Raw genomic sequence first — 27,719 nt, 5'->3', positions numbered from 1 at the left:
GAGTTGTAGAGAGTGATGAGGTCTCCCCTGAGCCTCCTCTTCTCCAGACTGAACACCCACAACTCCCTCAGCCCTTCCTCACAGGACTTGTGCTGGATCCCTTCACAGCCTCCTTGCTCTTCTCTGGACCTGCTCCAGCACCTCAATCTCCTTCCTAAACTGAGGGGCCCAGAACTGGACACAGTACTGAAGGTGTGGCCTCACCAGCACTGAGTACAGGGGCACAATCACTTCCTTGGACCTGCTGGCCACGCTGTTCCTCATACAGGCCAGGATGCTATTGGCCTTCTTGGCCACCTGGGCACACTGCTGGCTCATGTTCAGCTTCCTATCAATCCAGAGTAGACGGTTGACAAAAGAGAGGTGGCACTTTGCTGCTTTCTCTCCACTCAAGCAAAGCAACCAGTTTCCAGCCAGGGGGTGGCTGCTCCTTCCATGAGACTTTCCTGTGAGCCACCTTTCTCGCCTTGCACAGAGCTCACACTATGCAAACTTGGAGTGAAGTAGAATTACAAAATATGGCTTGGCTCTGAGTGATGCCTGCACTAAAGAAAATCAAGTAAATGATATCTTTAGTTCAGCTCTAACAGTAAAGAGCCCCACTGTGACTTAAGTTCTCCAGAAGCACACACAGAGGTAAAGACAGCATTAGTTGTAATGATGAAGACATCTTTTGAGCAAAAAAGAAAATCAAAGAGAAATTTATTTCTCATAATAGCACTTTCTGAAGTAATAGAGGTTTTCCATTATTTTCAGTTAAGCTCAGGCAAAAGACAGTCCAGATATTACAGACCCTGAAAGACTACCAAAGACCACACAAAAGCAAAAGATGAGTGGTATGTTGTAAAAACAGACTGTAGGATGATATGGATCTATAGAAGAGTTACTGGAAAAAAGAAAAAGCATCTTGCTGTTTAAGGAACTGAGTTTCTAATAAGAGATCTGAGCAGGACCTGAAACCAAAACTTGAATGAAGACTCCTAGAAGAGTAAAAGATCAATTTTGAGGAAGGAATTAACATCTGTCACTACATGTGTCAGCACATACCGTCATTAAAGTAGGTATATGGTGTTCTGATACACTGCACAAAATGGAAAATTCAAAATACTAAAATAGGACAGAGGCAGAAAGATCTGAGAGGTTCAAGATAACATCCAGAAAATCCTGTCCAAAAAGCTACAAGTAGAAACCAAGACATGTCCTGAAATTCAGGAGACCACACAAAATTATACCACTCTGCTAGAAGAAATAAATGGCTTAGTTAAGATGAAGACTTTGGCACCAGCATTGCTACCTGAAACAAATTACCCAGGGTGATTTCACCCCAAAGGGCCAGAGATGTTTTAGTGTCCCCAGAGAAACATTAGGGAAACTTTTATTTCATATATAAAATTACAGACCAAGTCAAGAGAATAAGCACATTTTGATAGTAAATTTGGACTAAGTTATTATTATTATTTTGCCTGTGAAAAATTGTCCCAGACAATTATTTTTGTTTACATGTCCTTACTAAAAAATAATGCATATTAATGCATGATTATGTGTAATAAATTAACTTTTTCTAATGTGACAGGCTTCACAAAATACTGAAAATTTTTCAGTGGATCTAAACAGTTTGCAATGAAGTACCCACTTAAAATATTGCCACTTCACAAAATTACTACTGATAATGGCTTTGGAAACAGAGTGTGATATGCCATATAGTTAAAACACAAAATATCTCTGACTGGTGTCCAGATGACATGCACCCTTACCGTTTAGTGTCAGTTTAAGAGTTAAAACAAGAACTCCTGCACTCCAAGACACTGATGTCAGAATCAGCAGGAATTTCTGACAGACAAAAAAAAGAAGAAAATCAATGCTATTTGATGTCTCAAGTGATGGCGTCACTTCTGCAGAATAACACAATGCCTGCATCTGATAGTAAATACTGTTTACAATCAGAAGGGCTGTTGCATGATGTGGCTCATGGTCCTTTTAGGCTGACTCTCCTGGCAGACAGAAGTTATGGAGCCATTTTCAGGTCTTAGACTATGGGAATATAAAGGCCATTGGGTGTGTAATTTGCTCAGGAAATTCTGAGATAGACAAGAGCTTTAACAGTTGGTCACCCATCCCAGATAGGATAAGAAGTTCACTGTTTTCTGGGGACAAAGGTGCCTGCAGCTCAGGGTAGACCTACCCAACAGTAACACTTCCCTCAAAGTCTAACAGAACACCCTTAGGCAGTGTGAAGCACATTAATGTTTGGAATACTGTGTGGGACTAAAACTTTTAATCCTGTTAAGTGGCAACAGAATATGTAATAGGGAAAAAGATTTTCCATTAAAACTCTCTACTAGAAACTTCTGCCTTTGCAGAGGTACAGTACTGGCTCTAATTTCAGCCACTTGAATTTCACTCTTTGTGATTTTTAATTTAAATAAAACCCAGTCATCTGCTGCCATCTTGTTTATAGCAACACCTTACTAAGTGTCTAGCTAACAGCTCAGTAAGAGAGCCTTCTGTTAAATGTACTTTATATACACATGGGTAGGTCTCCTTCAAGCTCCATAATTTAATTTACTCCTCACTACAGTAATTCAATCAGATCCCCATTCAGTTACAGAGCTTGTCAGTGTACCACTGAGAGTATTCCCATGTTTGTCAGAACTTCTGTTAATCCACTCACATAATGCCTCACACATTTACTGAGCTTGTCTTTTCAATATGACTTTAGTGACTCTGCCTGAGAGGGCTTGAAAAATTTTCTGCACATTTTTCTGTTTAATTCAGATTGGATTTGTGAAGAGTGTTCACTTCCTTGATTATTTGTATTAAACTCTAAGGTATTTGAAAAACAAGAATTTATTTTAGGATCACACATCTTTCTTATGGTAATGTTGTTACCCTTATTTTATTAAAGCTGTGAAGTATCACTCAGGCAACTGCTAGAATTATTCATGTGTTTATCTTTGATCTGTTGCTATGTTGGTAAATACTAGATTTTTTATTAGTAACCAGAAGTCATGGGACTGCCTATTATTTCTGTTAAAAAATAGAAGAGGACCCAGTGGCACCATTAATCTAAACTCCACACATTGTCTTCAAACATTTGATATTTCTCAGCTTGACACTGAGGCAGCATGCATGGATCTTGTAAGTGGATTTGCCTCACCTGTCCTGCCATTTTCATCAGTCCTATAATCATATTTCCAGCCACGAACACTCTGTTGCAATATTTATGCAGCTCTTCAGATTCATGCAATCTATTTTCTGCAACTGTGCATGTAATTATGAAGTTCAAAGAGAAAAAAATGAGTTCTTTTAAACTGTGACAGTGATGTCCTTACGGTAATTTTTTGTTGTGTCAGTAGATTACATGTAACATAGAAAACATATGGCTAAACTGTGCTTCTTCCTGGAGTGCATGATCACAGAGGGAAAGAAAAAATGCCACTGCAAAGAAACACATTGAATGCATTTGGAAGAATTGCATTAATCTTACATTTCAATCATTGACGGGATGTATATGTATGACTGGGAGGGGAATCAAATCAAGGTAAAACTCAACAGCTGTGCCTCTGTCAACTCAGAACAGCTGGCTCAGGAAAAAATAGAAATTCGGCAAAGTTGGTATGTATGGTATCCACATGGTTGAAAAACATGAGATAACATGCTCTATCAGGATTTGCTAAGAAGTTTTTTGGGAAAGTTGGGTTTCTCTTTCTGAACACCTCATGGCCCCTGCACTCTCTTTTTGATTGGTAAAAACAGTTATTTCATTGATTGAATGGACATAGTAGTAGTCAAATTATGGGATGCAGTTTATCTATCCTGTGAAAATTCCTGAGATCTAAACATTTTTTGCATTTAAATAGGTATTTTGTTGTAGGCCCTCAGATAGTGAGAAAAAACCCTCTATGAATAAATAAATTACAAAGAAATAGATTATCCGAAGTATTGTAAAATTAACATAGCCCCCTACCTTGAAGAAATTATCAAAACAATTGAAATCCTGAAGCATGCTAAAGCTCCGGGATCATGCAGAGACCTTTAAATTTGGAGACATGAATCATATTTAAATATAGAGTTAATTATAAGAATTCTTTAGCGACATATGGAAAACTGGGTGGTAATTATAGTTCATTACTATCTACATCAGTAAAGGCAACAATTCAGATTTGGAAGTTACCACTCACATCAGCATGCACGGTTTCTGGCAACCCAAGCAAACATCAGATTTCATCACAGGCTGGGCAATTCCATGACCTGTAAACTATCTAGGTAGTTGTGAAGTCTGAGGCACAAATAATAACTACAAATATCTGTAGTTAGCAGTTGCAGAGTAATCTTCACTGGGTTACTAATACTGTTCTAAATACATGGGTGAAACCATTAAAAGTTATCAATACAACTGCAGTCTGGCTACTGCCATCTAATCCGAAATACCAATCCAATCCCTAATATAATATAGCATAATATAAAATAATCCAATATAATCTGATCCTATCTGATCCAATCTAGTCCAATCTAATCATAAACAACATCATGTGACCAATTTTAGATTCCTGTGGTGTAGAATCAGTCAACGCAGTCACCGGAGGGTGAGGTGATGTCTACATAACCTTCTATCAACATCAGGTTTAAAATATAATAACTGATCTTCCAGCTTCATTGACAAGGTTTACTAGACAAATTTTTACTGTTAAAAGAATATAGAATGCACCTTCACAATGTCTATCTTTGGTCTTCACATGCTGTTTTTTGTGTACTTTTACTGTTACCTGTGACATGAAAGAGAATTATGTGACAGCTCAGAAGATAAGCTAACAGGTCTCAACATGGCAGCTCAGTTCTGGCAAGCAGATACATCTGTAAGTGATCTGGAAATCTGACAGACTTAGCAGGTGCAACAGAAATCCTTTGGGCATTATTGTGCTGTTTGCTAAGGAATATGTTTTAAAGAGCATACCAGGGGGAACATCAGCAATGTTAATTTGGGGAACAGATGCCTACAAAGCCATGATGCAAAAAAAGCACATCAGGAATGCATATAGAAAACTGCAAGGAGAAACAAAAAGTAAAATTGGCAGCAGACTATTGGAAGCCATCAACTTATTTCGTATACTGACAGTAAACTTCTGCAAGATGCTTATTCATCAAGTAGCTGACATGGCATTAGAAAGCTTGCACAACTTTTGGTCATGCATCAGGAAGTTTATTTGCAAATTGGGATCAAACTTCTGACCATATTTAACAGTTTAAAAACTTCTTGCTTCCAAGGTGCATACAATAGACTTTCTATCAACAATATATATAGATCTCGGAAAAATTTCACCTGTAGCTTTTTTATTCCCTGTTGTATATTAGATGGCAAGGTGACTTGGACAATACAGATAGTCTGGAAAAATTAACCCATACTACTCACTCTTGCAAAGCCACGGTGGGATAGTCATATACATAGAGTAGAAGACACCAAATTCCCACTGCAGACTGCTGTGAAGGATGCATAAAACCATTGGAATTCTTAAAACTGTTTAGGTTTTTAGTCAAACAATCTACCAAAGTGTGCTAGGTGTTGTAAAAAATTATGACATGTTGTAACTAGCTTAGATGAAATTTGCAGTTGCATGTCTTTCAATCTTTGATGCCTGCATGTTGCCATCAATACAGAATCAAAAAAAAAAAAAAAAAGTATATAAATCAAGAAAGGTTTAGAAAATTTTAGTTGGATCCCCCAGTTGCCAAAGTATGATCTGCCCCTTTAATCAAAAGGAGGATCAATTTCAGCACCTTGCCAGGTTCCAGTGTCCTCTGATTACATATGTAGCTGATGAGGAAAAGACTGTTTTTTATTAAATGGCTATTTTTGGTCATATATAGCCACATTGGCTCTAATTGTTACAAATAATGTAAACAACAAGTTTTAGTTTTAATAAATCCTGCTTTTCTAGGGAGGAAAATTTTGGGGCCTTTTCTGATAGACAGAGTTTCCAGGTTCACAACATGTCTTGCTTGTTTTTCAGGCAAGATATTTTCCAGCTTGTGGATGGTGATGTGGATGACTACTAAGAAATTATTTCTGGAGCTCAACAATTATCTCAGCCCAGAACATCCACTTTGCCCTTCAAAAGCCATGTGTTTTTTTTTTCCAATAATAAACATAGAGAAACCCAACACAATTGAAAGAAATACAAAGGAATTATTTATGTAAAGGAGACATCTTGTTCTCATAAATTATTGAATAAGAAATAGCTGACAACCTGTTGAAATTTCCTACTGCTGTGCTGACTGTCTATCAACTTTATATATGATTTATGAAAGTAGAAGCATCAGGGTAAAAATTAAAAGAACCTGGGTTGGATGCTAATTAAGAAACATCAGTGAAACCAATATTTAGAAGTTGTAAATTAGGTCAAACTGCTCTGAGTTTTGCTTCAGCTGTTTTTTGTTTTTTTTTTTTCAGTCTTTCAGACATAATCGAGGTGATTTTTTCCAAACTGGTAGTTAAAAAAAAAAAAAAAAAAAAAGGGGGGGGGGGAGAGAGAAGAAAAGGGTTTTGCAGTACTCCATGCTAATATTCGCCATTCACTTCTGTTTCTCCTCAATTCCATCTACAGAAATTCTGTCAGTTAGATAACACAGTATCACCTTTGAGCTTAAGCGGGGATCTGATACAAAGTTCCATACTAAAATCAAATGTAGCTCTCCAAATGCACAAACATTGCAGCATCAGGGTTAGGAACTGATCAAATAAATTTTAAAACACTACACCATTAGAAGAGTAGCAAGGCCTTTAAAAACGGACATATTTAATACTTATAAATCCTCTAGCACTTAGGTTTTCAGAACTCTGTATTATATCATATCTGGCAATACTATACCAATATCCTTCCACATGCTTTTTTATTTGGCTCGTGGGAAAATTACTTTGCATACCAACACACGGCATAAAATATTTGTGTTCAGTACGATATGGAACAGAAAACAAAAACCTTCATGATTTGAAAGCACATTCTAAGGCAATGAACAAACCCTCTCATTTTAGAAGAAACTTCAAATGAGATGAGCACAACTTTGTAACCTCAGGCTGCTTATTTTCCAATGGAAAAAGTAAGCTGCAGGTAAATGAATAATATTGTCTGGCCTTTCCAACAGTTATTTGTCCTTGCTGGACATCTATCTAGTAATCTGTGTGTCTATATATTACTGTAAGAGGAAATGTACTTTTTAAAAACAAAAGCAATATACAAGGGCAAATCCCACCTGCATTGTCAGGGCTGCATAAGTGAGAAAATGAAAGAACAAGTAGCTCATCCTATTTCTCTACTTATAGTTGGATCTGGGTGGCAATCAGATGGCTGAAGTTTAGCGTGGGCACAAACACAGCACGGTGATGATGGGCTGGACAAAACAAGAGCAGATGAAGATGAAATATTTCTTAGAGACTTTTACTTGAGAAAAACCCTATGAAAAACTGCAAAAGCTCACAGCCTAGCTTTGATTACCAACAATCACTTACGATTAGATGACAGTAGAAAAGCAGAATATTTCTTCCCATCCAGGCACAACCAAGAAGTAGCTGTTGTTTCTCTCAGCTCTGAACTCTGCCACTCACTGTGACACAGTGTCGGCAGATTTCAAAAACCACATGTGGCCCAAAGAAGATGCAGGGGTTTAGGAGGAAACAGCTTATTATTCCATGCCTCTCAAACAGGGCACCTCAGAGAACAGAGAAGGCATTGCAGAAAGGCACCCGAATGCTCAGTTTTGCCTGTCAAGAAACACAAGGATCCCTTGGACACCAACCTCTACAAAACCTGGCTTTTCTTACTGGTACTGCAGTATTTAATGGAGGTGTTTGAAATGAACTCCTCTCATGTACCAAAACAAGATTCTGTGAGCAAGAATTTCTCTCAGCAGAAATCTCAACTCTTAAATTTTCCCTGCCTACAGACTAGAGAACCTCCTGAGAGTCCCACATTGCCTGTGGCTCCTTAAGGGGAAAAACAAAAGACATATTTCTAGTTGTTGGGGAAACATCTTCTACTGAATTTCTTTCTTTTTTTTTTTTTTTTCTTTAATCTGTACTGGCCTGCTGATCTTTTAATGTTTCTGAATAGTCTGTCTGTAAGAAATAAAATTAATTGCCAAGGCATGATTCATTATCACTTTTTGTGAACAAAGTTTTGGGATAGTTTTTCTGTGTAGAGAAATACAAATAAATTAAATAATTGCACATGCTACTGGATATACCACTGAATAATTTTGCACAGGGGTGACAGAGTAAATACCAGGCCATTTCAAGCTGAATGCATAATTACCTGTGCTGTGCTCACAATTGCCTCTACTGCACATAAAAATCTTGGATAAATGGACTTCAAGATACTCGCGTTAATTTTTTCACAATTATAATATCTTATAACTTTGATAACCGTATGACTTTATAATTAGTAACTGTAAAAAAATGCTTAAGGCTTTGAATATAGATACTTTTATAAAGCAAGATAAACAATTAGTTGAATGGATCAAAGCCCTACACACAATTCAGCAGCAGTGGGGGAAACAGAAATGAAATTCATCTGTATCAACAAATGGGAGCTCCTCACTTCCCATGCACTGGGCTTTCCCTGCATTGCCCTTTTTGTGACTGCCTCTCACACTGCCAGGTATCTAAACTATCTCTTGAGCTTTAGGATTGGGTGGAACTTGATACTGACTGCTTTACTATGTGATAAGGACAGCATTGCTAAGGAAGATGCTACATTTAATGGCAGCTTTCCATCTGGATCAAGGGGAACAAAAAGAGGGCCTGTGTTGCCTTATAGCTGGCAAGTGCAGAAGCCATGAAAAAATATGGTTGAGAAACTTTACTGAAAAAGGAAGTCGGTAGGAAGGAAGGGAACTGATGCCTATGGTTGATTTTGATGGTAACAGTCCCGTTATCTGGAAGGCAAATGTTTTAAGGTACATAAAGTCCTCTGAGTTCCTCAGAGGGTCTGGGCATGATGAGGGTGGTATATTTTCTTTCTGTTCTGCCTACCTGTGGGACACGAAACTATGAAGAGACATGAGATGAGGTCTACTCATAGTGCTAAAATGTGCAAAAGCTGGGCCAGGTCTGAAGCACTAAAGGAAACAAATCAGTTTCTGTGGCTCATACTGATTGCTGAACAGGACTGAAATGGCACACTGAGGAGAAAAATGGAGCAGGTCAATAACTTACTATTTCAGTCTGAAGATTACAGAAGGTAAACAACATCTTGACATTGAGGCCATAGCAGGGAACAAAAACGCTACAAGAAATCAAGCTTGCTATAGCAAAGGCATGCTAAATCAGAGACCACAAACCAGCAAGGGGGTTTGTGGACTCTTCGTGGGCTGTGGTTTACAACACAAGTCAAAACAACGGCAAAATTCAGAAAACAGGCTGCACTGCCTTACTTTGTAAGTTTGCTGTACTATCAAAAAAGTCTTGTCAAGGAGGAGCCTCTGTAGGAGAAGTCTCAGAATAAAGCAAATGTAAAAAGGTTTGGCACCTTCTAAGGAAGCAGGGTTGTCCTTCTAGAAGCCAAGGTAGTTAGAGGGGCACCGGCCTCCTGGATTTACATACCCAGAACACTGGACTGGAAAATAAATGAGCAGCCAAATAGGCCAGTCAGGTTGGACATCAGAACAAAAAGCAGAAGACATACCCAGAGTCTTAGATCAGCTGGACAAAGATGAGACTCAGTCCTTAGGCTTATCTGCAAGTTCATGCTGTTCTCCAGAATTAGGATCCTATTTGATCTAAATCCAAGTCTTTTTATTTTCATGAAGCGAAGTAGGAATTCTGAAGGGTTCAGCTGCTCAGTGGCTATTCTCCGAAAGGGAATTGTTACTCCTTATTTAAGTGAAGACTTTCTAACTTTCCTTTATCTTTACCACCTAAAAATGTGCAAGTTTAACATCTCATAAGTAAGTATAGCACTTACTCAGAAACGGTGCTTTTCCATGCTGCAGTGATGAATGGAAATACCTGTACAACATGTACTGTTGCTGAGCTAAGCCCAGAAGAAGCACTATTATTTGACTGATTAAGAAGATAGATAAAATAGTTTATTTGGTGACTTGTCTCATGAACTTAATGGAAAAAACTTGTCCATGCATTATTTCTAGATTTTCTACAGCTACTGTCTCAATACTTTCCTCTGAATTAAATGAGAAAATGAAAAGTACTTTAATATACATATTTATGTTGTCAACTCTATATTTAAATTTCCATAGAAAATCCTTATGTTGCATTAAATGATTGCTAAAGATTGTCCAGGTTAAGATGCAATAAACACAAAATATAGACCATTTGCAACATAATTTTACAGTATTAGCAAGAAACAGTTAGCTGCACTTTTCTAGTCTTTTATAGTTGCTTTGTTTAATTTATTTCTAAGTTAGAGCTGGAATGAAATATAGTAAGATAACATACTGAAGCTATAGCATGTTGGTTTTTAATTAATACTCTTATAAAATATGAATTAGCATGGTTAGCAACTCACTTGAAATCTAATTAACTTGCCTTAGCTTTCTTCTTAGATGCCTGCAATATTAAAATATTTTTACAAGGTTAACATATTAATAAGATTGTGATTATGCATTTCTGCTTATTTAATTACATTGCAAAATCTTGTTTGTCCTCAGATGAGCACTGAACATCAATTCAATGAGCTGTCCTTTAGCAAATCATTTGATTGCTGACATACAAAATCTGAGTTAATTCCAAATATACTATTAAGCACTTTTAGACTTAATGTTCATTTCATAATTTACTGTCAGTGTGTAAAGACTCTTAAATACCTCTCAGATGTTTTTAGAGAAGGAGAAAAAATTAGGCTTTTAATCTTGGAGTGAAAACTAAGAAATTAGCCATTCTACCTCCACATTCTGTGACAATCAGGTCTGCAGCTACAGGTGGAGTGAATCTCTAATTATTAAGGAAAGGCTGGGAATACTAATCTCATTCCAGTAAAGCACAAGCAGTGGTAGAGTTTCTTCCTCCTGGAAATGTTTTCCTACAGACTTCATAAGAGCCACTGAGCAAAATTTTACTGTGCTTAACAGGCAGGGGAAATGTTTTTTTAAGATTTGAAACATTCTTCTGTGAACACCTGTGGTCTTTGTATGAGATATGTGACTCTGAAATAGTGAAGGATTACATGTCTGATCTTTATAAAGTAATCATCTTAAGGAGTTAAATTAAAGGAGAAAGTGTTATACTGATGTTATTGTTACTTCCTCTTTCTCCCCTTGTGAGACAGATTACAAGGGGTACTGTGGTGTCCCCCTGAAACTAGCAGTTTTATGTAGGACCAAGAGTAGAAATGATAGACCTCATAGATCAAAACTGTATCTCTCCTAGGAATTCCTAATAGCTCAATTAGGGAGAGGTACCTCACAACAAGTCTCACATTTTTGTAATTATTTTTTCAGGGTTATCCTGAACGTTACTACAGATAAAAAGGTCTAGAACTTTGTTTCATAGTCATTAACTGTACTGAGTCATCAAGAAGAGAAACATAGAAGAATTCATCTTTATGTGTTAATGAAGCTGTGCTAAGTTTTCCTCAAGAAATGAGAGGCTCCTTTTATTCTGTGCTATAATAATTTATTATTTTGTAATAGATGAATCTGCTCCTCTGACATATAACTTCTTTGATCTCTGTGTAGCTATGCCTGTTAGTGTCATGGATCTTTTCAGATCTTTTTCTCCTATTATGATTTTTCCCCAGTCACACCTGTAAAATCCACATGTGCAGGTAGAAGCTTATAAATGCATCCCCAGCAAGAGTTGATTTCTAATATGACTATGTGGATGAACAAGGAATAAATGATCAAACAGGAAAGCTATTCCATAAATTTATTTTTTGCATGCTTACCCTTAGCTTTTTACTAAGAAACCATGTTTAGCTTTTTCTAGCTTAATGAACTGTGTTATTATTTAAATGGTCATGAAGTAACTATTTAATAAAAAATAATCATTTAAAGCTGAATGAATTTTCCATTAGAAGGAGTTTATTTTCTGAAATTCCTCATAATGATTATTTTCTGTTTTCAGAATTAATCTCAAGCAATTCTGTATCTTGCAGGAAAAATGTAAACACATAAAGAATAACATTATTCTATAATTTTAATGTAAGGGTTTGCAAAATTAAAATGCATAGAAAAGTATTGGAGTTTTGTTTGTTTTCATATACATAGCTGAGTGGTGAGGAACAAGATAAAACTAACCTCATAAACTATAAATCATCAGCATTACTGCTCGGTAGGATTGCTATATATAATTCTTGTGCAATTTATCTGGAAAACCTGATTAAGATACACTGCAGAATGAAACAGCTGATGCCTAAAAATTTAAGGGATGATTATAGGGACACATTGCCTAAATTCTCCTGTAGCACTGATTTCCACACAGAAGGAAATGTTGCTGTCTGACTGTGTCATTGCCACACCTCTGAAGACAACTCACATGGCTGTGCATTGCAGTTCATATTTCTGCTTGCAGTCATGCATTTAGTAGAAATATAGGTACAGATTTAGCTAGAAGAAAGCCTTGGCCTTTTGAAAAGCAACTAAACCAGCTAGATTTTAATAGAAGCCATAGCTGAAAACCTGTATGACAGCCCTAACTGGTGACAAGATCCTTCCTATCATCCAAACCTTATGGTGAGGCAGTTCAATACGGTAGTGACATGCTGATCATACTGATGATCCTAGGGATATTATTTTAGAAGAGACAGATGGATCTTTTCTCCTACACAGATGCAGACTGTGAATTTTAAGGATTTCTCAGTCTGTGTTTCAGAGCAGGGGAACTGAAAGACACATCCCCCAGTAAGATCACATTCATGAGTCATACACAGCCAGGGTGAGTATCCTCATTGTCCTTTCACGGTGGTAAAGAAGTGTCACAAAGGAGATGACTGGGTAAACAAAAAAGTGGCAGTAGAAGTGGCCCAAAATATAAAAATATCCTAGTCCAAGACAATCTTCATTCAGTCCCAAAAGTGAAGTTTGCATCACATGATCAACTGTCTTTACAGAGATTTCTCTTTCGCCGTGTTTTGCATACAAAAAGGAAGGCTACATATATCAAGCAGAGGAAGGCATGTAAGCGGAGGTGGCTGAAAGTGTGGGAGAACATATGGATGCTGCAGTAGGGAAACAAGCTGGGATACTCAGTATAACCTGTGTACCTGATGAGCCAAAAAGTGGCTGAAATTTCTGTTCAGATGAGCAAAATCTAATTTCTTCTGGCTCCATTTTATTTACCAGTGGGTTGCCAGTTGATCTTTGACTTTGTGCTGCAGGTGAGCACAATTAACTCTACATGTTACAGTCTTAATGTGTGCTGCGAGTTGGTTTTGTGTGTTTCAGTGCAACTCCTATAAGACAATCAATTTAATAAATGCCTTGCAGATGCACAGATATGTTTCTCATCCAAGGGTGATCTAGGACATCATTAAGTATAAATGGTCTGTAAAGATATCTTTCAAATGGGGTAGTATCTGAGCCTATTTAGAACTAAATATGTTTCTAACCAAAGAACTTTAAATATGTGTTTAGTTTTTCTAAGGCAGGCCTAAGAAATTTGGCCCTCGCTATATGGAAAGAATGGACATCTACAGCCTGGAGAATAATTGTTTGCTATACCTGCTTTGACCATAAATTTTCTGATGATGTCATAAAGGAAATTTAATTATCTTTTTCATAATCAAGAGGAACTAATATTTATAAGTGGTACAAAATCTAACTTTCCTGTCTGTCTTTAGTAATTTTTTCATATTTGTCTCATGGTACACATGATGTTTTTCATTCTTTGGTTGGTTCTTTTTTTCAAGTCCACAGCCTGAAATAGACATTTTACTAATTTTCTGGAAATTATCATGTGATTAGAGTACTAATGACTGCAGCAAATATTTACATTTCTGATAAACAGATTTTCAGGATTGTGTTTAGAAAGGGGAAGAAAAAAAAACAACAATATGCAGCTTCACCGCCAATCAAAATCCCAACAGATTAAAGAAGGGAGAATGCTGTTGCTTTGTGAATAGCTTTCAAATAATATTCCCCTTTTCATCCAATATGTGATCTGTTTGAGTGTACTCTTCAAATTAAATTTGTCAGAAAGGGAAAAAAAGTTCCCTTATCTCTAATCCACAGAACCCTAAAAATAAGAGACAGTAATTTATTAATTAGGGAGTAAACTGTTCTCCACTTGTTCAAGAAAGTTATTCGTAAAAGTGGCCCTAAGGGTACTTTACAAAGTATTCATCCTATTTTTTAATGAGTGAAGAGGTAAAAACTTAATTTTAAAGATATTATGGGCTCACATATCTTTGCAGTCTAAGCTAGAAGCACTAATTTCATAAAGGCTAACAGTGATAATAATGCCACATTTAGGCACACGATAGCATATATGATGATCTGTAAGATAGCCTCCTGTCTCTCTGGAACTCATTTCATAAGTTTTAATTTTTGCACATTCTCAGATTTTCTATCCTAAGCAATGCTAACTGTCAAAATTAATGAGTTAGAAATGCCATGAAGGCTATGCATAGGTATCTGTCCTTTTGAGTAAGAAATCGTTTTGTAATTCTTTATTAAGTAATTGCTGTGCAGAACTCTTGACCTGAAAAGAAATTCAGTTCTTAAAGAAAAACAAACAAAAAGAACCCCAATGTTAAGGAAGGCTGGTACTTTAAAAATCATACTAGTCACCTAAGCATAACATGGCATGGCACAGAGGAAGACTGTGAAGCACAGCAGGAGTTCAGCTTTTATCAGCTGTTAAGTTCTTCACTGATTTCAACACAAGATTGGAGCAAAGAGTACAAGTTAAAACACATTGTTGAGAGAATTGTCAAGGAGTATTACAAGCTGGTAGAGACAAAGACAAAGGGGCCAAATAAAAAAAAACCAAACAGATGCATTTAGCAAGCTACCTAAGAACAGCAAGGATGACTGGAGAACTGCATTAAGAGTGGCAAGTAGTAAATCTAAAGTGAGTGTTTACCTGCTGCCTGTGTGAAACAGAGAAGCTAATTGCAGGTGATATTGAGATGAACAAAATGTCACAGTATTCCATGAGATAAACTTCCTGAAAAAGTCCAAGCTATGAATAGAGGATTAGTGTAGGTGGAAGGAGAGGAAAACAACCAAGATCATCAAGTAGCATAGAGAAGACAAAATTTAGAGATTATGAGGTTAGGCGTTCATCAAATCTCTGAGTGCAGCCCATATTTCCTCAGGGGAAAGGATTTGAAACTGGCCATGATTGTCCCTCCAGCCTGCCCTGCTCCCCATAACCACTGGGAGGGGGGAAAGTACTGCTGGAGGAACAAGGTAGAAATTAAACAAAACTAAACAAAAAACAAACAAACAAACAAACACACACCCCCCAAAACAAACCAATCAAACAAAAAAATGAACCAAAACCTACCAAGCAAACAAACAAACAAAAAAACCCAGAAAACCAACTCCAATCTAAAATGGGAAATTTTCTTCAGAGAGGAAAACAGAGGAGTACAGGAATTACAGATTACTGACATTTCAGCAAAAATCTGAAGCAAATAACCGAACTACCTCTAAGACTGGAAAATAACAACTGGGATGTATTTGTCATGAATCATAATATATATAAAAAAACTCAAAAACTAAATTTCTTCCTCATCACATTAATAGTTATTGTTGAGAGTAGAAGATTTTATGGGGTTTGCTAGCATCAGTGACACTTTAGTAACATCTCAACAACCTACAAAAGGAGATTAAAAAAAGCTTTTGAAATTGTGCACCACAAGTTTGACAACCATATGCAGAGTAGTTATCTAACAAATTTCTGTGGAAAAAAAAAAAAAAAAAGGGAAATTATCAGATGGAGCTTTGTAGAATCAAACTGCATCCACTTCTGTGCAGTACTTTCACTAATGAAGTGCATGATGTAACAGAAAATAGTCTGGTTAAATTTCAAGACAACATCTGTTCAGGACTGTAAGTGTATCAGAGTGCAAGATTAGAATGCAAAAGGACAATTCTTGATAAATTCAAGAAATAGCCTGAAAATCTAGGCTTAAAATCAATAAAGAAGTGTGCAATGAAAATCAATTGCACAATAAAGGACATGGGAACAATGAGTTAGGGATCATTTGTGAAAATGATCTAGGTTTAGAGAAGAGCACAAACTGAATCAAGAAGGTATTGCTCTTATAAAAAGGAAATTTATCTACAAGAAACCTGGACAAATCTCCCCTTTTCATTTTGCTTTGGGAAGGCTTCAGCTACAGATGCACTCAGCATGCAATTTGTGGCATTACACTTCCAAAAAGATGTTCACCATTTCATAAAATCCCACCTGAGATCAATTGAATGTTCTAGTATCAAAAAATATTGTTCCTTGAGAAAGCACTTGGGTGATTAATTTGAAAGATGTTAAGAATGAAGAACAGAAATTATGGTGTTTTTTCAAATGTATAAAGGACTACTACAAAGGACAAGCAACATGTTTCAACTACCCTTGTGAATACAACAAGAAATAATGGATTTAAACTGCAATATAAAAGACACAGCCAGACAGCAGGAAACATTGCTGCAAGGAGTGTAATGAGGGCATGGAAAAGATTACTGAAGGACTTGAGGTTTTTGGTTGAATTTCTTTGAGAATTGAGTAGAAATATTAGTAAGGAATCTCTCACATACTGACTACCAGGTAGGCTGGATGGTGTCTTGAACCTAATTCACATTTCTCTGTGATTTCACCAGAGCCAAATGTTTAAGAATATTCTGTACTTCACATTGACTCTTCTGCTGCAAGGTATGAGGAAAACTGAAGCTTCTAAAGCCAGCATCTGGACTCAGAGCAGTGCTAGGTATAAACCAAAGGTTTGTTCCTAGATGTTCTGTTAAAAATGTCCCTCTTAAGTACAGTTTTTCTCAGTGAGGACAATCGAACTACCTAGGACTTTTAACATCAGGTGACCAAACCATTCAATCTCCTTATGCCCTACATACAGTAAGTATTGTACAGTCCATATGTGTATCTGTATATATGTATAGATAGATAAGACAGTTACATGTATATATGTATACACAACCTGTAAGTACAATAATTCACTTTGTGTTTATATATCTTATATATACACCAAGGCAGACATGTATTGTCCAAAACACAATTCAGCATACTTAAATGTTTTTTTTTTCTCCAGTGATAATAAAAGGGTACATAAAGAGCATCACTTTTAACTTAGGAAACTGTATTTTACAGCATAACCATCCTTCTCCCAAAATTCAGCTCTAAAATTATCTGTAGGCAGAGAAAAAATGAACATATGTTAGGCAATGAAAAGTTTCTAATCCAAAATCTCATTTGAATATTCTCTATTAATAGCAGAATAATCCTATTCAGAATTCATTAATGTTTTTGAGACAGCTGTGGTATATCTTTCCTCTATAGGAAGCAAATTCTGGGAGCAATCACAAGTCCCTGTGCCACATGTGAATTAATCACAGGAAAATTACAAACACACATCAGCTCTGAAGTCTGTCACAGTTGCTCAGGACAGTAGTTCTTTTGCTTCTTCAAAAGAGGACTGCTACTTTCCAATTACTTTTTTTTCTTACTTATCCCATGGTTTGGCAGATTAATTATTGCTAGAGTAGCTATAAATCCTCTCTTTTTTTCTGTGTTCCATACACAGAATTTTTAATCCAGGAGACAGGGGCATCTATCTTTGTAATCACTATGTGCATGTCTGTCAATATCAACTTTCCAATTATTTATAATTTTCTGTATTTACTTTTCTGGTCATACCCATTTATGAAGGTTGACTCATTGACCTAAGAGTCATTGAAGAATTCAGACTTAACATCTACACAGTAAACTTAAATCCTCTATTTTATTATAAAACCATGTTGTCAAAAAAAAAAAAAAAAGAAAAAAAAAGTGTCACCATTTTGGCAGTCAAACTTATTACAAAAAGAGACTGATATGTTAATTAAGCATGTTAAAACAACAAGGAAACAATGATTAGCCTGGGGACAAGAAGGAATGCATATTCTTTCATGTAGTTAGAAAGAATTCCCCATTGTGTCTGTGTGGTTCATGTGCAAACATATCCAAAACTCAAATCAGTTGCAATTTGAATGCTAAAATATTCATTTTCTACATTACTGAACACTCTTTCAGACAAAAATAGAGAAAAACACATATTTAAGAATGCTGGAAAGTTTGTTTTAAAATTAGCTGAAGATCATCCTGACCTGTCATCGTGTTTCCAGGGAGATGTATATTTAGTGTTACAGATTCATCCATACCCTCTAAACATCAAAAAGAATATCTTAAACCAGAGGGAAACCTGGTTTATTTGAGGAAAAGCTGGCTGGAGAATGGAAAGAGACCAATGCAACATAGCAATTTACACAGGTAAACATCAAATCCAGACTTACTCAAAATGAAGTTTAGTTTTACAAATAAAATTCTAAACTACTAAAATATCACTGAGGTCTACATTTCTTTAGAAAAAAATCTAGACCTAAATTTATTAGTAAGACTCCTGAGGAAAATCTGAATTTCATAGTAAGCACATTATACTTTGGAAAAAAAAATATCCAACCAATTGCTCAATACTTTTGGAGGCAAAATAATGAAAGCAGTATCTACCTAAAGTTGACCTAAAATTTTATAGCTGTAGAAATAGGCTGATTTCTCAAGATGATGAGTGGAATGACTCTGAAATCTAAAATACATGGTTAGAGACAAGTAGAATCCAACCCTGAGAACTGTCCAAAGTGAAGTTATCAAGGAACTGGTTTCCAGCTTCAACATTTTTACAGGAATGGAAAATAGTAAACCAACTCAACTGAGGAGCAGAATCTCTGATTATAGCAGAATCACTCCAGACTCACTCTGCTAAAACTGAGAGGGGGATCATATGATTCTTGCCAATTAAATCATGTTGTTGTGGAGTAACTGTGAAGGGAATTACTCCTGTATTTTATTTAAAGGCACAACTAAAGGATTTTCCTGAGTTTAGCCAGAAAATACCTTGCTGTGGCACCTGAGGACCCAGTGACACCATGGGTGGTCACCTGCTTGGTGGTATCAACTCTTGCAAACCGAGAGAGATGCTCAGTGCAGGCAGTAAAGCTGACCAAGGAATTTTACTAACACAAAGATAATCTGACATTCTTCAGTTTTTAGTGATTTGTGGTGTAATATTGAAAGCAATCGTATCCCTCTGTAACCTAGGACTCTTCTTCAGGTAGACATTCTATGGGCAACACTTATATCTTCTTCTAGCTAAAAATAAAGCTTCAAATGACATTTTCACAATCTATAGCACATAGAATGTTAAATCTATAGGTTTTTAGTGAATTAATTTAATAAATCAGAATAGTTAACATAAAAATGACATAGCAAACCTCCTCCTTTGAAGAAAATTGGTTCTGAATGGGAAATGCAGAAAAAAATTATTTTTTTTTCTTAAAGGTTGAATGGAACACTTTATCTCTTATGCATTTCCATGTTTTGCTTTATTAACATGAAAATACTACCTTCCCTGAAAAACCAATAGACCTAAATCTCAGTCATTCCTAAGACAGTAAATCTTTATTTCTCTTCACAAAATATGGAGGGGGAAAAAATTTCTTTTGTGCTAACTTTTCACAGTAAGTCATAAAACATACTCAACTTAGAAAATATAAATTGAAAATAATCTTCAGGGAAGATACAGAGTGATGTTTCAGGTAGTCTTCCTTAAAAGGGAGAAGTAACATAATGTGTGTGTGTCTATACCTTTCTGTGTGTCTGTTCATGTAAATGGAAAATGGGAATTAAAAATATTTAGGGATAGAAAAACAGTCTGAAAATGTACATTTATCATTTGCACGTAGAGACCTGTGTAACTCCTTGTGGAAAAGAAATTGAAACTCACAAGTGTGCAGTATATTTTGGCCCCAAAGCAATTCTGAATGGATACATTTACTGCACAGAATGGCTTTTAATTTCCAGATTATATAGTAATTTTATTATATCATAACTAAGATGAGAAACTAAAAAATAAATTTACCACTAGAACTGGAGAGTGTTAGTGGCAGAAATTAATTCAGTTCAGATTTGACTGGGACATCAGAACCTAAATACTATAAATTCTTTACCTACATTAAATAATCTAAAATGCTCTTCCCACTTAAAGGCTTCCATTTCTGGGAAAGCCAAGCTCTCAGAAATGTGATAGAGAAATTAGGTTTTATTCTACTAGAGAAACAAGTATTGGATCAGCATAAGTATATCCTGAAAGATACCATTGTCACCAAACCCAGCCTGCCTCAGGGCCGCTTGCCTTTTCAATCTACTGGAAACGTTTCATTCCACAGGGGCAATTTTTTTCTTCTCTCCTTTTATTTTTGGATCCTTTATTTTGTGGCTACATGTGAGGTAATTCAGGTTGCCTCCTGTATGTAAAGAAGCTATGGTCAGAAGTCAAATTCTTAGCTTTAATTATGAAAGGAAAGAGTTCCAATGCTTTGAGAATGGACTTTTTAATCCTTTGAAAACGTCAACACGGTGTGAACTAAACAGGGAGTATGAAACTGTTCCTCTCTACTGCGATACTCTTTATAAAGGGTTATGTTATACTATTTTCCAAGTTATTAACTGGCACAGACAGGAAGAGACTAGCAAATGGTCAAGACTGAGTGTATTGTCCCTAAAATCTTTCAAGACCTGGTAAGGCAAATGTCTTCACATTTTGTGATAACTGTCAGGAAAGCTGAAAGAGCTAGGCTAGAATTGGGTGAGAGATGTGGTGGGCGTGAGATCTAGTAAAACAGTAAATACTGACAGTCTTTGAACTACTTGTAGGTTCAGTATTCTCTGGTTTCTAACTTTTCTCCAAACACTGAAGACTGAAATTTTATCACCTCCTTCAGAATCTCAGAACCACAGAACGGCTGAGGCTGGTAGGGGCCTCTGGAGATTACCTAGTTCAAGACCTTCTACACTGAGGGTAACTCAGCTTTGCTCCAGGCTTTCACCTTGGTGGTAGGGAATTTGGATTCCTGAAAGTCTTTGTGGTAAAGGTTAAGGAAAAGAAAATGTTAATAACCTCAGCCTTTTCCATGTTCTTTGTGGCCAAGGCTCCTACCCCATTCAGCAGCTGGCCACTTTTTCCCTTCTTTCTGATGCTTATGTAGAAGCCCTTCTTGTTGCCCTTCGTGTCCCTCACTAGACTCAGATCCTGCTGGATTTTGTGTTTCTTGAACCCATCACTGAGTCTATGAAAACAAATTTCCTTGTTCAGCCTACTGATTCCAGGGTCTGAGACCTTATGAAATCAGCTAAAACAGTGTCATCTGGCTTTCAGATCCAGATAGGTACACACAACACCAAACTTTGTTACACAAACACAGGCTTGAACACAGACTGTAAAGGAATAAAAGGTGTAAGACAACTCCTGGAAAACATCAGCAAACCAAATTTACTGCCCAGCCACAGCTACCAGAGGAACAGGAGAGTTGCACAGCAGCTATTCTTTCTGGAACCTTGTCCTGGTCCTGGCCCCTTGTGCTAACAGAGGTCTACTGAGTGCCTTCACCAGTGCCAGGGATGAAGCAGTAGCCAGTGAGATGACCCAACTACCCAAAATTCTGGCATAGCCAAAGAAATTTAGTTTGCTGTTTCTTACAGTCTACTGCTCTGGGTAACTCTAATTTCCAAGTAGTAAATGCCAGCAACAAACAGGGGCAGGCAACAACTTTGGAGACAAACGACAAGTGTCTACAAGGAGTATTTAAATGATTTTAACATGAAAAATGAAAATTTTATATCAGCAGCCTATTCTAATATCTACAAACAACCTGAGCATGCTCCTATCCTCTGCTGCAGTGGAGAATTTCCCACTGAGCACAGGACTGCACAAGGCAGAAGGCAAAAATCTGGGATTCACATTGCCTTTGAAGAAAGTTGATATTTTGTCTACCTGGGTGAGAAGGGCTTCTTTCCAGCAGGGGGGGATGCTGCTTCTCTTGCAGATGGCACATGCTCATTGTCTTCTTTTTTCCTGCAAACAGGCAGAGAGAAATACATTTAGTTATGCACTGATCTGCTTCATGTATGTATGGGCATAGGGTTTTGCATATAACCTCTGGAAACTGTTGCTGTAAGATTCTGAGAAAGAAAAAAAAAAAACCAACTTCAGTCACATCTCAAAAAAAAGATAATTTGATTTCTGTTTTTAATTCCCAGCCTGGTGGTTTGCTGTAGAAACTCAGTTCTTGATTAATATGCACCATTAATCATTTAAATAAAAGTGGATTCCATAATTTCAAAGAACAAGCAATGCCACTTGACTGCTAATTCAGCATCATAATTAGATGTCTTCAGACATGCTGGTTGACAGAATACGTTTAATAAAATTAATAAACCTTGCTCTCAGGGTCATCCAATTATGAATATTACTAAGTTCTTCCTCTTTTTATCTTGTGTGTGTATATGTTTATTTATACACTTACATTCAGATCAAGGCAATTTTAGATAAAGAGAAGTGAGTAATGGTTCTTGTAATTAGGGTCTGAAGAAGGTGATATTGAAAAAACTGCCAAAACCTGACATGTCACTGCACGCCTTGCTCTTCTTATCAATCAACAGTTTTGCTCTGGGTTTTTGCTCATGGAATTGTTATTCAACAAGCATGCCTTAAAGTTCTGTTCAGTCTGTATTCAGGTACACCACTGGGAAGTGTCAGCAGACCAGCATGATACAAAATGCAATAGAAGAGTACAGAAAGATTAAGGTTCTGAGGTATTTGTACAGGTTATTACATGTCCCATATACTTATTCAAAGGGACACATGTGCAGTAGGAGCACATTTCCCTGTGTTCAAATCATATTCCATTTCATCCTTAGCTCATAATCATGCTGAGTACTGTGACCCACAAGAGTTTAGGCACAATGCAAGTCCCAGATTTGGATGCGTAGATCAATGAATTGATTATTCCTCATTTAGTGCATATAGATGACTCTAAGATGAATATAAACTGCTGAAAATGTTAATGACAGAAAGTTAGGACAGAAATTCTGGGCTAAATGGAGGTCATCGGGTACAGACTGTGTTTTGAATGAGAAGACTTAAACGGATTACTTATCAAGCCAAATCCATTGTAATAAGAAAGCACCAAAAGTCCCTGACCTTATATAAAATCAAGATCTATTGCTGGAACAGCTTTTAATAATACATCAAGTGACAAAATTTATACTGAGGCGACTTGTAACTATGCCTGAACCATTCCTACGCTTTTGTCAATCACTCCCTGAATGCCTCTATGTTCACATTGCCAGCACTGGTAATTGGACATAAATCTGGACAATCCTCAGTGTAAAGTCTAACAAAATGGTGTTTTCACTTGTTGAATGTATCTCAGCACAGTATTTTCTTGTTGTCTGGTGATACGTCTGCTGTCTCCTCAGGCAAAATCAAAAATAGCTAGTGCAATAAATCCTGGCTTTTAGAAGCTTGTGATTTTTTCTTTTTAATATACAAGTAATTTTTATTGTTTGTATTTTTTTTTGTTTTGTTGGTTGGATTGGATTTGGATTTTTGGATGTTGGTTTGGATTTTTTCTGGGGTGGGGGTGGGAAGGGGGGTGGATTGCTTCTTTGTTTTTTTTTTTTAAATATAGATGGCACTTAAACTTCACCTCTTAGTCTATAATCAGAATGTGCCAGAAAATCCAGAAATGTTATTAACATTAAGGAAAAAAAGGAAAATGTTAATAAATTAAGCAGGAGATGTGGAAACTCTCGTTATTCTTTTCATGGCTTTGTTTTTTACCCAGTGTATGATGCTTGTTAGCTCATAAACTGTCTTAACCTGTTTTTCTGTGAAGAAAATGGCACTGACAACATTTTTCCAAGGATATACATATAAACAAAGACCACACCAAGCAAAAAAAATTCAGGGCTTTATTCAATTCCTACTAGATGTTAATATCAAAAGTAGTAGTAATACCATCAGCTCATGAACATGAGTAAGGGGCTTCTTGTTGCTAAAAAGTGATAAGATTTTCCACTCCTTCAGCAGAAGTTCTAACTGATCCTTCTAAACAAGTCAGTAAGCTGCCAAAAACTTGAAATCAATTCACCTGCTTATGAAAAAGGAAACTACTACAAATCTACAATCCTAATTAAGATTCATGTAGTAAGGGCCAGGGAAGAAACTTGCTCTCAGATTACTCAGTACCACATAATTACAGCTATTATTCATCTATTTCACGGGAAGTGAAACTGCTGAAGTGTAGCTCAAGAATCAGTTAGCAGTTCTGTGCAGATATCTAAGGCCAACAGTATCACATGAAAAAATTATTTTATCTTTGTAGCTCCAAAGAATGGACTGAAGACAACAGTATACTTTCCCTGTGGGGACAAACTCCTGTAAATTGAACTCCTCTACTTTAGTTCTGTCAGCAAAAAACACAACTTTTTTTCTCTTCTGCAAAATACTCTATGCCCCAGGGTACCAAAGTCTGTAATAATGTTTATCTTAAACTGTCCTAAAACCTGGAACATTAAACTAGTGAGCAATGTAGGTCTGGACTGAAGAGAGATGGGCCAGGGGAAGAACAAAAATTATACCCCTGACACTAAAGATATCCAGTGAAATGGATATAGACAATGGCAGGCACTCCTGAAATCCTTACTATACTTTTATTTCCATTGAAAAAAAAAAATTCTACCAGGATGAAAAAGGAATAGGATTTCAGGGTTGGCCCTTAGGTGAAAAAGATACATACATGTGTGACTGCATGCTTTCTTTTAAAAAAACAGAGGCCAGAACTGAGCTTTTGAATAAATGCAGTCTTTTTCAAAAGGGCTAAGCAGCCAAGAGTTCCATCTGAATTTAAGTGTATATTTGAGGGAAAAGCCAGAACAACTGTAGTAAAACTCACATTTATGTTGTCTAATTGTTCCATCATTAAATAATCATGAAACTGACAAAAAAAGTAATAAAACAAATTCAAACTTCTCAGTCACTTACAGGAAATCTTTTCAACTGAGTAGAATAAAAAGCTGAAGGAAGTTCAGTTTCTTAGTCATGTGAATCTGTGTCCCATTTTTGCCAAGACATGATGGGCTGAAGACTGCTGTTTCCACCCCTTACTACTTGTAATACAAGAAAACCACTTGTATATGGCCTTTTATGAGGGATTTCTCAACCTTGGAGAATTGAATTTCAACGATGTCTTTGTTTGTTATGTTTGGGTTTTTGTCTACAAAAATGGATGGAAAAAATTTCAGGAATCAATACTGTTAATATATCATTCACTGAATTTGGCCTGTTGAAGAAAACAAAAAGGGTCATTTTTGCCACCAAAGTTCTATGGAAACACAGCTGTGCAGGTATGCCAGGAAAGCTAACCTGTGGGAACATACTCCATACTCTTGGAAAAGGCAATAAAGAGAGACCATGTGCAATGTCTGCAGCTTCAGACTCAAAGAAGTGCTTGTTAGCTTAAGAATCTGGTTGAGGTTTTGGGTTTAATTTTCCCCAATAGATCATCTGTTTTCATAAAACTTACTAGCTTTCCTTAAAAGTTTTGCATTCTTTTTCTTCTTTCATGCACCTTTCAGAGCAGCCATCACTACTACTGGGGGTTTCCCCAGAATCTGTCAGTCTTTTGAATACTCCATTACTTGCTAATTGAGTTTAAATTAATTCAGCTTTATGCCAGATCTTGATAACTCTACAACTGTTTGCTTCTGAAGACCCACACAAGATGAAGACAAGACTTACTGAAGTTCAATTTTTATTTTTTTTTTCAAAAAGACATTTGGGGAGCACTCAAATACTCTTCCAGATTATTTTCCTAGATGAAAATTTCTTGGATTTCCTTACTGCTGGGTAAAATGGTAGGGCTTTTTGGCTTTTTTTTTTTCTTCCTTGTTTGATTGATTGGTTGGTTTAGCTTTGTTGCTGTTATTTGTTTTGGTTTTATAATGTTAAAAGGGTGTTTGATCTGAAATAAGTGCCTCTATCCCAGACCTTATTAACATGAAATGCTACTGCATGCGGGAGTGGTATCTAATTTACTCTAGTGGGACCATCACCCTTGCTGAGTGGCTTCTCAATATTTACTTGTAGAGAGAAGGAAACAATTTATTTCATGTGAAAAACATTGGATCAACTAGCTCTGGTGCCTAAAGACTCTTACTCAGGCTTTATATGAGCAGTATAAAACACTGAGCAAGCTGCAACAATGGCTTTTTTGACAATAATTAAAGATCAGAAGCACATACACTTATTTCCACAGAGCATAGCTGAGCTGCTGGAATGACCCCCCAGAGATAAGAATTTAATTCATTATGTTGCCCTTCTCTTGCTCTCTCTGCTGAGAAAGCAAATTTAGGGCTTTATTTTGTGTCCATCCAAGGCAATGACAAAAAGCTTCCCTGTTTGTAAAAATTAACATGCTTTTCTTAAAAAGACATCTGCAGAGGGGAAAGGGAAGATAGGATTGCATTGGAAACCAATTTTGCATCACTTTTTCAAGAAAAGACATTGGAACTGAATGATCTTTGCAGCCACCTACCAAATCAGTCTTTATCATCAATTCTACTTTACTTGATCCTTAGCTTTTAAAATCTGATTTAACACATTCTGTGGGGGAAAAAAAATCCATTTTCCTCTGAAAGCAATTCTTCTCTTGAACTGCTTTTCGTCATACAAGTCTTCCTGCTGAAGATTTGCTGTGGGGTTCTCCCTCCCTCTCTAGGCCCTTCATCTCTCAGGAGGCTGCCTTTTAATTAAATAGTTACTTTACTTCAGTTCATTTTTTATTTTTTTGTTTAAATATTTTTGTTTGTGCTTGGAATCGATCACCCCTGTACAATCCGAAGCTGAGCATTTGCTGTGGCACTGAGTGAATTTCTTCTTTTATTGCCTGAGGACTGTACTGCAAAGAGTGTTGCAGTTGATAAAGATTCTCACAATAAAAGAATTTGCAACAAAGGAGAAATTAATTTTTTCTAAAGCTCAATGGCATCAAGATCAGACACTATTTCTTTTTTTCTCACTTCCAATTCCCATTTGCTTATAAAACAGGTTTCCATTTATCTGGACTAATATGAAAAGCACATTGTCATACAGACAGCCACAACACTCAATAGAACAAATGTGCCTTTGTCACCAGTGCTTCTTTGTAGCTACCCTTCTAGCCACTAACAACAGGCTTAAACCAAGTGGTACTATTTTAGTCCCCATGCAATTTTCTTGTCCCTGGAAAGAAACACCTTTTACAGTTCAGTTAAATGCAAATTGACACTTCCAGCCATGTCGTGTTGCAAACTTATTTCTTTTTATGGTATTTCACCACTTTGTTCTCACTGAGGTTTCAAAGCAAAGAATTTCTTTGCATCTTTCATATTTTACATATATATACATATATATATATGCTGGTGATTGTTTCAGTTCTATAGAACAGTAAAAGAAGATAGAAATATTTTCACAAGAAGAGAAAATTAGCAGAAATGTGCAGGCACAGTAATACATGAAGAGCAGCAAAAAACTTTGCTGCACTGAAACAGATTCAGTGGTGGTAACTTCTTCTGATACTTATAATGCTTCTGCATGGATCTTTTTTCTACATAGTCTTCTTGTGAGACGAGCATCAAAGCTCCCTTTCCTTTTAAAACAGGCTTCCTTTTAAAAAGGCTT

Source organism: Calypte anna, chromosome 2, assembly GCF_003957555.1.
Source record: "Calypte anna isolate BGI_N300 chromosome 2, bCalAnn1_v1.p, whole genome shotgun sequence".
Classification (NCBI taxonomy): domain Eukaryota; kingdom Metazoa; phylum Chordata; class Aves; order Apodiformes; family Trochilidae; genus Calypte; species Calypte anna.
This window is presented reverse-complemented; position numbering follows the sequence as displayed.